General features: G+C 46.9%; 1 pseudogene; it reads right to left on the bottom strand.

Annotated features, from left to right (window-relative positions):
• Nucleotides 1-600: 600 nt before the first annotated feature.
• Nucleotides 601-11,635, bottom strand: LOC147729612 (histone deacetylase complex subunit SAP30-like; annotated as a pseudogene).
• Nucleotides 11,636-11,852: the final 217 nt, after the last annotated feature.

The raw sequence follows: 11,852 nt of genomic DNA, 5'->3' as shown, positions 1-11,852 counted from the left end.
AAGGCAGAAACAATAAATTGTGAAAAGCCCCTGCTGTAGAGTTTTGGCAAAACATTCCTACATTGTCCAGTAGATGGCAGTGCTTTCCGCGTTGGAATTCGTGTTTACGCGCACACTCTCGATCTCGTGTTGATATTAAGTGCAATAATACTTTATTTCACATTTAAAACAAACAGCAAATATGTATAGCTTCAAGTGTTTTGAATATTAAATGAACCAACAAGAAAAACATCCGTTTATCAGTATTTTTCATACATTAAAATGTCCAATTCCAGTTTAAAAGACAAATAACAAATCATAACATTCTGTGGAGTACGATAAACAAATCTGAAAGAGGACTTTTCATTTCAAACAATCAACCGCCAGCCAAACACGCAATCAATAAAGAAAGGACAGCTATCAATCACATCGATATTAGGATTATAAAATATATACTGCGTCCCACTGAGGCCTAGTGAAGACCGCCCGTGTAGTTTATATTTGTGTTCCTTGAGCTTAGGTAGTAAAGCCGAGCAGCAGGCCTGCAAAAGCAAAATACTGACGATCGTATGGACCACGAAAAGTCTTTAAGAATCCCTATAACCTCTTCCAAACACGAAATCAGTGAATACAGCCGTCGGACTTCTGATCTGGTTTATGCTTTTCATTCTTCACCGAGCAGATGAAATAGGTCAGGGTATCCTTCTCATTCACTGGAATCGACCTAAAATGGCGTCCAATTATTTCAACAAGCTGCGCTTTGTTCAGCCCTGGTCTGGCTTGCAACTTGAAATGTCTTTTGTATCTTCTCAGTGTATTCACTAGTAATTGAAATAAGTCAACCTTACAAACTCCTACGTTGGTGCTACCACTCATCTTTGAGACCTCTGGCGTGTCAATGTCATGTAGAGGGGGGTCAATTTCGTCATCATCACTGCCTTTTTTTCCCCCTTCTATTACGAAGAGTCTGGATTAGATTTTTGTGAAAATCACGAATGTAAAGATGCTTTGCACTCTTGTCCAGCTCTATCTTGACCTTCTTCTGTGCCAGGCTCTTCTGGACCCTCTTGCTAAAACTTGCGTTCCCTGCAACGCGACAGCAGCGTTCTCCTCCCTCCTCCCGGAGTCTGAAGGACTGGGTTCTTTAAGACCCAGCGGTGCCAGGGCACAACACCTGAAACCTTCGTGGGTAACCTGCTCCGGCGTACGAATGACAGAGACACGGGACACTTCCTTGGGCGTCAAAGATTCAAGGTTTATTTACTGCAGGGAACACAGAAGTCACGACAAGTACAACACGTGCAACTTGGGGAGACTGCTTCAAATTGGTTCTGTGGATCGCTCCTTTTATACAGAATTTACCCATAGGACAACATGATACACAAAGGTTTACAACCCGGTTCCCATAATTATCCCCCAGAGGGGTCGCTTTGGTCACTTTGATACACACAAGGTCCGGAACATAAGTGCGGAAACATTTGGCGGTTCCCAACTGTAAAAACCCATCTTCCCAACATTAGTGCATTCCAATCGGCAGTAAAACAGATCGAAATAGGAACAAGGACAGGTGCAGAGGAAGATGGAAACAGTGGGGAGATCGGAAAGGGTGTAAAAGGGGAGGTATCAGGAAACACGAGATACAGGCATCAAAGGGACGTGCCTAATGAGGTGCACGGCTGAGACAATAAACCGGCACGGCGAGATGAGCCTCGAGCGGGGCCATCTGCCTTACAATATCATCCCCCTCGTCATAAAGACACTTACAAAGAACATGTGTCTTCCGCAAATATCTTGGGAGTCCCAGGGTCGCGAAGCGGACAGCGTCCGTTCGCTGGCTACTTGAGGGCAAGAGACAAAATGGATGCCGTATCTAAGATGGAACCCGTGGGTACAGATAAAAAAACCCACATAACAAACGAACGGTTTAAGTTAGCACAGCGAAACTGCGCACACTTACTAAACTCGTCATTTGCGGTTCATAGATACCAGACTCGACCATATTCGTGCGAGTCGAAAACACCACTAACAATTGTCACGGAACCTCAGACGCTCCTTTTGCCCTCATGTAGGCAAGCACTAGTCGGAATCATATTCGATATTCATCAGACCATCGAGATGTTGCTCTAGCATAGCTCTGTCCAACCGAGTCCCCTTGGTAACAGGTGGCTGTCTCATACACGTTGTAGCACAGAGGCCACATAAGGCAGGACCGCACTGCACACAAAGGCAACACGTGAACAGGAACGCCACAACGACTCCGATGATCATCAGAATCTTCCAACCCCAAGTCGACATTAGGCCCCAAAACCATCCAAGTAGCGTCCAATCCCCTACATCCACGTGTATGGATTCGGAGATCTTATGCAACTTCGAGATGGCTTGATAGACAGTCGGAGCGTTATCAGGAATGAAAATACAGCAGCTTGAATGGATCACCTTACATACCCCACCTCGATCTGCTAAGATCACGTCTAAAACCATACGGTTTTGTAACGTCATAAGTCTATCCGCCTGAAGTTCAGTGGTGATATTACCAAGGGCACTGGCAGTAATATTAGCTGTCGATTCTACCACTCGAGTCAACTGTCTCAGGCTCCTACTATTAACCATAGGTCCCCAAAACGGGAGGAAACCCTTGAAAAAGTCTCCTGCCTCTTGACCGGCAGTATCCTCTTCGCTAATTACGCCTCTCACAACTCTAGTCTTGTGATAATCTGCATCTACAGTAAACGTCGGAGGCAACAAGTTTGCGATAAAACATGAGCCCATGAAGTCAGAGGGCAACCATGCATACGCACGATCATGACAGATAAAGTAGGTACCCTTGGCAGCCAGGAACACAGGGGACGAGACCATCGGCAGAATGTAATTTTCAGTGCAAGCACTCTCTCCAAGTCGGGTTTTCGATCTTCGGCCATGACCTATTAGACAAAAATTACCAATGTGGGGTACGACCCATATCGGAGGCGAGCTTTTAAGCTGTTTTTCACTAGTGAACACACTATATTCGCCTCTACTTAGGACCCTATAGGCTTGTACCTCTTCTTCAGGAATAAGCGAGGGATCATAGATATCGCTATCTAAATCCTCTATTGCTATAGACAAAGGTTTTTGGTACGAGGTAGGACCAGAGTAGGGGGAACGTGGTTCTCGAATGGGGTGGAAACCCAGTGCGCTTCGAAACATTGTTTGAAATGCTCGAGTGGACCCTTGGGAACTATACGGTAACACCAGATATGGAATTCCCTTATCCGTAGTATGTGGCATCAACCCACACACCCAACAATTAGTAGTGTTAACCACTAACTGATGATGGTGAAGGAGCTGAATAAAGGAATTGTTGCGGAATTCTGCACGTCTAGCCTGCTCGTGTTCAGGTAAGATATGAAAAGAATGAGGAGAAGCAGTGGAGGTGAGTTTAGGGTCAGGGGTAGGAGTAGGTGTAGCAGAGGGTAAGAAGTAAGACATCGTGTAATACACCCCACCCGCCAATAATGCAGAAACAGTCAAAAACAATACGAATATTTGGAATATAAAACATTTGGTACGACTGAGTTGCTGCAGCTTGAATCTTTGTGCTTGAGCTCCTTCCAAATTCGTCAGCTTCGAAAATGCCATTCCCTATGACCGTCCGCAATGTTTCTTGACGCACTTCGTTCTGTGTAGCAGCAGTCAATCCCTAGGAGTTCCCAGGAACCGACGGTCTTTAACCTAGCGTCAAGACCTACTAACCAGAAGGAAGTACGCGCGAGGCCCTACGGTCTTTATTTCACAAATATATATGCGAAAACAATGTTTCTCAGCTGTGGAAGCAAAAAGTGTAAGGAACGAAACTCAATGAATATATACAAAAATAATCACAATGATACAAATGTTCAAACTGATCGTGGAAAACGGGATAATGCAATTGTCACGGGACAGAACAGGATCTTTTATTAGTCTCTGGTGCTGGATCGCAAAAAGTATCGGGTTTTCCCAGGACGTGTCTGTTCGTCAAACAAAGGATCCGTTGAAGGGACAGCGTCCTGTTGATCAGCTGAATGTTCTGGTCTTGAGTCTTTTGCTGACAAATGTTCAACAGTGTCTTTCTGCTGCACTGAGGATTCTCCGACAGGTTGTGCGTCGCTGAAAGGTACAAACGCCGGCAATCCTTCGGTTTCAGTTGATGCAATGCCTTTCCTCACCCACGGGTCTGCTGGCAACGGGATAGGGACCTTTTTGGTGTGGGTGGCGTGCACCCAATTCTTCCGTCCCTCAAGACGAACTGCAGTTCTCGTGGCAAGGAGGACCTGGTAGGGTCCAGTGAACCTGGGATCCAAATTGTTCTTGCGCGAAAAGTTTCGCGTTACCACCCAATCTCCGGGCTGGAGCTGGTGGCCTGGACCCTCCGTCTGCGTCGGCAATGCTTCGTGAACCTGTTGGTGAATTAACCTCAGTTTAGCAGTCAAGTCATGAAGATAATCGATCAACATTGGATACTCAAGATCACAAAAGGCACCCGGTCTAGGGACCCCCCAAACATTGGCAGGACGACCGAACACTATTTCATAGGGACTGAGCCCTACTCGGGAGTGTACAGTTGCCCTTGTTGACAGTAATGCTAAGGGTAAAGCGTCAGGCCACGAGAGACCAGTCGTAGCCTGAATCTTTGCTAGTTTTAGTTTAAGGGTGCCATTGTACCCTTCAACCAAACTAGCTGACTGGGGATGATTGGCACTATGGAATTTCAGATTAATTCCAAGGCCCTTACACACACTCTTCATCACACTCCCCACAAACTCACTTCCGTTATCTGACCACACGACTCTAGGCATTCCGTACCGAGGAAAGTATTCCCTCAGTAGGATTTTCGCAGTAGACAAAGCAGTATTGTCTTTGAGTGGATAGGCCTCGATCCATCGGGAGAATGCGCAAACCACAACTAAAACGTATTTCAGGTTATTGCATCGCTCCATATGGATGAAGTCCAATTGAATCACCTCAAAGGGACATGAAGGGGGAGCAAAACTGCCAGGAGGAGTTGGGGTTCCCTTGCCAGGATTGTACAACATACACACCATACAGTTCTTAACCAAGCGTTCAGCACATTTCGTAATACCATCATTCTTCCACACAGGGGACAGCAACTTACAAATACCTTTCGCACTAATATGTGCTAACCCATGCGCCATAGTCACAACAGCCAGCACATACGCATCAGGCAACATCCATCTTTTCTGATCCGATAAATCAATCCAACAACCATTCGCATCCAACTTTCCCGTACTTTCTTTCCACTTCGCCTTTTCAGTCTCGGTGGCCTCATTCTGAATTGCTTTCACACTCTCGATAGTGTCCTCACACATACTCGATTCTGTAGGCCACCTAACCGAACTCGTCACATACATTCGAGTGCTAAGGTTCCGGGCAGTCTCCTTAGCAGTTTCATCCGCAAACGCATTACCACGACCAACATCATCCGTCACCTTACGATGCGCACTACATTTGACAATCGCCACTTGCTTAGGCAACGTAAGTGCATCCAAAAGATCATTCACAAGCTGGCCATGCTGAATCTTCGTACCATGCGATGTTAGAAAACCTCTCTCTCTCCACAACCATCCAAAACTATGTGCGACGCCAAAGGCATATTGGCTGTCGGTAAACACGTTCACACGTTTCCCTTTCGCTAACACACACGCTCTAGTGAGAGCGATCAGCTCTGCGGCTTGGGCAGAATTCTGATTTAGTCTCGCAGTCTCAACAACAGTATTCAACGTTACAACAGCATATGCAGTAGTCACATCGCCATTCGGCAACTTGAAACATGAACCATCCACATACAGTGTTCCATCTGGGTCTTCCAATGGGGTGTTTTTAAGGTCCACTCGACCTTTTGTTTCCTCCTCTGTCCTCAAATAACAATCGTGTTCTGTTATTTCATCTGACTCTGAGCTAATTGGTAACAAAGTCGCCGGGTTCAGAACATTACAACGTTTTATTTGAATGTGGCTTGCCAACAGCTTCAACTCGTACCCAGACAACCTCGCACTCGTCAAGTGCTGAGTTTTCGTACGATTCAAAAGAGTGTCGACTGCATGCGGAACCATCACCGTAAGCATATTATCCATGACCAATCCTGCTGATTGTCGGATGGAGACCGCGGCTGCCGCCGTTACTCGTAAACAACTCGGCAATGCTCTAGCTACCGGGTCCAAGGTCGAGGAAAAATATGCACATGGACGTTGCTTACCACCAAAAGGTTGCGTTAAAACACTCAACGCACAACCTTCCCTCTCGTGAACATATAATGTCAACGGCTTGCTATAGTCAGGAGTACCTAACACAGGAGCCGAACACAATGAATCACGCAGTTCAGAAAAACTTTTGACATTCTTCCGTCCATGGTAAAGGAGTCGAAACATCCTTGCACGTAAGAGCTACCAATGGTTTCGCTAGCAATGAAAAATTTGGAATCCATTGCCTGCAATATGAAGTGATACCTAGAAAGGCACGCACATCTTTTTGGGTTGTTGGCACAGCCATTCGTGCAATTGCTGCAATCCTCTCTGGGGTCAACCGCCTTCCCTCCTTTGACAATAAGTGACCTAAATAGGTTACTTCTTGACAACAATATTGGAGTTTAGAAGGTGACACCTTGTGATTTAACTCACAGAGATGTTGCAGCAACGAAACCGTAGCAATTTTGCAAATGTCCTGAGTATCTGCAGCTACCAATAGGTCATCGACGTATTGGATTAAGGCCGCACCAGCCGGCAACGTAAACGCATCCAGTTGACCCTTCAAGGCTTGACTGTAAATCGATGGACTTTCACAGTAGCCCTGAGGAGCACGTTTAAACCGGAAGCTGCGTCCACCAAGAGAGAAACCGAAGAGGTCTCTGCTCTCTTCTGCAATGGGAATGCTGAAGAACGCATTCTTCAAATTAATCACCGAAAACCACGATGCAGAAGCTGGAATCAGAGTCAGTAGTGCCGTGATGTCAGGCACAACGGGGAACTGAGGAATCACAATTTTATTCACCTCCCGTAAATCGATAACAAAACGATAAACAGGTGGTTTCGAAGGATCAGTACGTTTTAGAATGGGCAGTACAGGGCTGTTGCACATGTTTCCCCGTGTTTCCTCAATAACATCTTTCTCGATCAAATCATAGATGATCGCTAACAGCGCTCGTTCACCATCAAGAGAGATACGGTACTGGGGAATACGTGGCAACCGCACATTAGATTTCAACTGAACAACATAAGGGGAGATGTCAAGCAGGCCCACATCATTGGGACCTGTTGCCCACAAAGACGCAGGAAGAGAACTCAATTCCGGTGGAAGCTTATCGAGAGACAAATACATAGGGGAGACAACCCTCTCTCCCAACGTAAGCTTTACACCCGCAGGAGAACAATACAAAGTTGCATACAAACGTTTAAGCAAATCCAGGCCCAAAAGATTTTCACCACAACCCGTAGTCAAAATCAACGGAGCTTCTAGTTCACGAGGCCCAATTGTAAGGGGCAAAGGGCGCGAAACTGGATTGCTAACGGGGGCGCCAGAAAATCCAACGGAAACATTTGTTAAGCCAGACAAAGGTGCGCCAGGGAGTTTCGAATGCTTAATGGAACTTTTCGCTGCACCAGTGTCCAACAGAAAAGGCTCAACGACGCCCGATGTAGCAACTGCGACGTAAGGCCCTCTCTGATCAACCGGAACTGATACTACTCCCTCTCCTTGTCTATGGCTGTCCTAGTAATTACTATGGTCAGTTCCCTGATCGACGTAATAATCATCTACATTGTACTGCGCAGATCGTCCTTGCGACGATCCACGTTGATCAAAACAATTATCGGAATTTGAGGAGTTATCTGAGCGATCATTCTGAGCACCACGACCTCTACCACGTGGTGCCTGCTGTGAACCACCACGACCTCCTCTAGATGAATTACCACTATTACGTTCATTTAGAACAGGACAATTGAATTTGATATGACCCTCCTGTCTACAATAAGCACATTGATTGTACCCTAACGAGGATCTTTGGGAAGAGGAGTCATTACGAGATTGTGATCTGTTCGATTGCGGCTGCGATCTATTTTGTTGCGAAGCATTCTGATTCGAACGTGGAGGATACGCTTGCTGAAGCAACACTTTAGTTTTAAGCTCATTCGTCTTTTTATCAGCGCGGTCGTTCTCTTCTTTCTCTCTGTTCTCATAATATTGTGCCGTGGCCAATATCTGAGCTGAAGTAGAAACGGCCCACGCACTCTCTGAATTCTTCAATTTATTGCTCAAATCGGGCAATAAGTTCGAAACAAATTTATCCACGAACAACCTTTGACCACCCTCAGTGCTCATATCCTGACCACTATGATCAATGAACGCCTCCTCAAACCTCGTAAAGAAGTCGGAGACACTCTCGTCCTTTTTCTGTTTACAAGCTGACAATTTGTCCCAATTTACCCTCATAGCTGGCATAAGAGTTTTCATTAACGTTATTTTTCTTTGAGGAAGATCAGCAATCAGCTGATCGGGTTTAGCACCACCAGTCTGTCGGGCATCCGCCGCTACTATGGCAGCCCAAGCACCACCTAATTCATTCGGATGATTTTCCTGACGAATCTTAGCCCATACCGGTTGCGGTACGACATTGCCAAACAGCATGTCAATATCGGCAAGATTCATTACCGTAGCGTCTACGAGCTGCGATAATTCCTTATAATACCCTGCCGGATTTTTGCGAGGGTCAGGCAGGGATTGCTTTACCTGTAACACTTCTGAGCGTTTCCATGGGAGATGTATCCATACTCTCTGAAAGAACGGCAAAATCGGGGGGTTTGCCCCAGGATTACCTGGCATCCACACTGGTGGAACTTCTCGCATAGGAAACTGACCAGACTCATCTGGCTGTCTTTCAATATCCTCAACAAACAAGGCTTGAGGTATGGGAGTGGGACGGAAAGATAGCAACCATTCGACAGCACGTCGAACATTGGTATCCACTATCAGTCCAGCCGAAAACTGAAGTTGTAAATCAGACAAAGCGGTCAGCACCTCGTCAGGTGCGTCGGCCGATATCTGATCACGAAGAACCTTACACATTTCCTCGAACACAAATCTTTGGGTTGGTATATTGAATTGACAAAACGTATCGAGTACAATACGTGGTGGATTTCTAAGGGGATGCGTCATCCAACCCATCGCCATATTATATAGCGAAGCGCGTTCTCTGTTACCAGGAAGCTGACTACGTCTCTGAGGACCATCTGAACCAGCGGACCCAAGAACAGGTCCGAGCGAATGAAAGAAACTAGCCGCAAGAGGAGAATTACGACTACGAGTAGAGGGAGAAGTATAGGACACAGGACTAACAAGTGAAGGAGTAGAGACAGAAACAACAGCAGGAGTTAACAGAGCAGGAGCTGTAGCAGGAGCAGGAGTATGTGGAAGCGGAGGAGCAGTAGGGATGGCAACAGCCAAAGGAGCAGGAACAGGTGGAAGAACGGGTGCAGGTTGAGGAACAGGCAAAGGAAGAATAGGTGCAGGAACAGGTACAGGGGGAATCACAGGGGCTGTGGTACCCTGTACATACGGAGGTGGCAACTTCATTAGATAGGACATTAAAGGATCCTCAACTGACTCATCCTTCTTTTCCGACTCCGTAGGCAAAGTAGGATAGCATTTGTCTATAGTCATACGCTGTAATCTATCAAACACTTCCTTCTCCTTAACCTCCTTATCGTGCTGAAATTGCTCTGCTTTCTTCACAATGGCAGCAACACTATCTCTCTGATTTCGTTTAGTCTGTCTGATTTCTTTCTGTTGGGCTTCTTTACGCCACAACCGAAAGGCATCAAACATGGCCGGCCTTGACTTTTTCTCGAACAATTTAGCCTCTAGGTTATCTAAAATCGGGGTCTCAAAGCTACCATGAGGTGGCCAACTAAGGACACCGTCCTTCTTCGTATAACGGATCCAATAATCATTAAAGGTAATCGGGCCTAGCCCATGTTTACTGTACAGTTCATAAGTCGGAGTTCCAACCGGAGGTATCGGACACGAGTCCTCCAGTCGGGAATCCGCACCACAAGGTCTGAAACAACTAAACAAAGTACTACGACCAGGCATCTTGCACACTAGCCGAGTTTCACAAACTTCAAGGGTTACGGGATTTACCAAGTCCCAGCAAAGAGCAAAAACCCTCGGTTTTTGGCGGCTGCAGTCGTCAAATAACACAACAAAGTACGCTAGCAAAGTGTCACCGACAAAAACACTCACACAGCGTCAACAACAAAAACACTCGCTAAATTGTCAACAACCAAGAACTCTGGGAGCGACCCACAATTACTTAACTCAAAGATCGATGGCGTCACCAGGAAGGCCCGTCAATCGTCTCGCTATACCAAGGTCTACGCCAGGCGCCAAAACAGGTCTACAGTCAGGGCAGGAGTCCGTCGCAGCCGTCAGGAGGCGGGAATCTTCGCGGGAAAAGTCTTCGGGCCACTTGTTTCGACAACAGGATCGATGAAGCGGAGTGCACCTTCCCTCGGAGATTTCACACGAAGTTCCTCACGATCGTCGGGCTTGGACCGGTACCACTGATGCAGCCCTACGTTGGGCGCCAACTGAAGGACTGGGTTCTTTAAGACCCAGCGGTGCCAGGGCACAACACCTGAAACCTTCGTGGGTAACCTGCTCCGGCGTACGAATGACAGAGACACGGGACACTTCCTTGGGCGTCAAAGTTTCAAGGTTTATTTACTGCAGGGAACACAGAAGTCACGACAAGTACAACACGTGCAACTTGGGGAGACTGCTTCAAATTGGTTCTGTGGATCGCTCCTTTTATACAGAATTTACCCATAGGACAACATGATACACAAAGGTTTACAACCCGGTTCCCATAATTATCCCCCAGAGGGGTCGGTTTGGTCACTTTGATACACACAAGGTCCGGAACATAAGTGCGGAAACATTTGGCGGTTCCCAACTGTAAAAACCCATCTTCCCAACATTAGTGCATTCCAATCGGCAGTAAAACAGATCGAAATAGGAACAAGGACAGGTGCAGAGGAAGATGGAAACAGTGGGGAGATCGGAAAGGGTGTAAAAGGGGAGGTATCAGGAAACACGAGATACAGGCATCAAAGGGACGTGCCTAATGAGATGCACGGCTGAGACAATAAACCGGCACGGCGAGATGAGCCTCGAGCGGGGCCATCTGCCTTACAATATCATCCCCCTCGTCATAAAGACACTTACAAAGAACATGTGTCTTCCGCAAATATCTTGGGAGTCCCAGGGTCGCGAAGCGGACAGCGTCCGTTCGCTGGCTACTTGAGGGCAAGAGACAAAATGGATGCCGTATCTAAGATGGAACCCGTGGGTACAGATAAAAAAAACCCACATAACAAACGAACGGTTTAAGTTAGCACAGCGAAACTGCGCACACTTACTAAACTCGTCATTTGCGGTTCATAGATACCAGACTCGACCATATTCGTGCGAGTCGAAAACACCACTTACAATTGTCACGGAACCTCAAGTCCCGCAGACAACAAATCTGCCCCGCTCCGGGACCAGGGGCGGGTAGTTCGGGACCCGCAACAAGCACCCCCGTCTCGTCGCTGTCATCCTCAGCCAAGGAAGCAGGAAATCCATTCATATTTCAACTTGTTTCGGCCCGATGCGCATCTGCAAACTGAGCTGAGCACAGAACTCAGTCGTATACGAAAGCAGTGACTGGGATGCCAGTCTGCGGATCGGTTCTGCAGCGTAGCACCCTTCTCTCGCTGCACTGCAGCTCTGTTTGCGAGAAGATTGCTTACAATTCATTTCGGCGCAACGTCACTTAGTCACATTCCCCGGTATCGGACGTCCCT

Source organism: Lissotriton vulgaris, chromosome 2_1 (genome assembly GCF_964263255.1).
Source record: "Lissotriton vulgaris chromosome 2_1, aLisVul1.2, whole genome shotgun sequence".
Lineage (NCBI taxonomy): Eukaryota > Metazoa > Chordata > Amphibia > Caudata > Salamandridae > Lissotriton > Lissotriton vulgaris.
The sequence above is the reverse complement of the archived record's forward strand: the minus strand, read 5'-3'. Positions and strand labels throughout refer to the sequence as shown.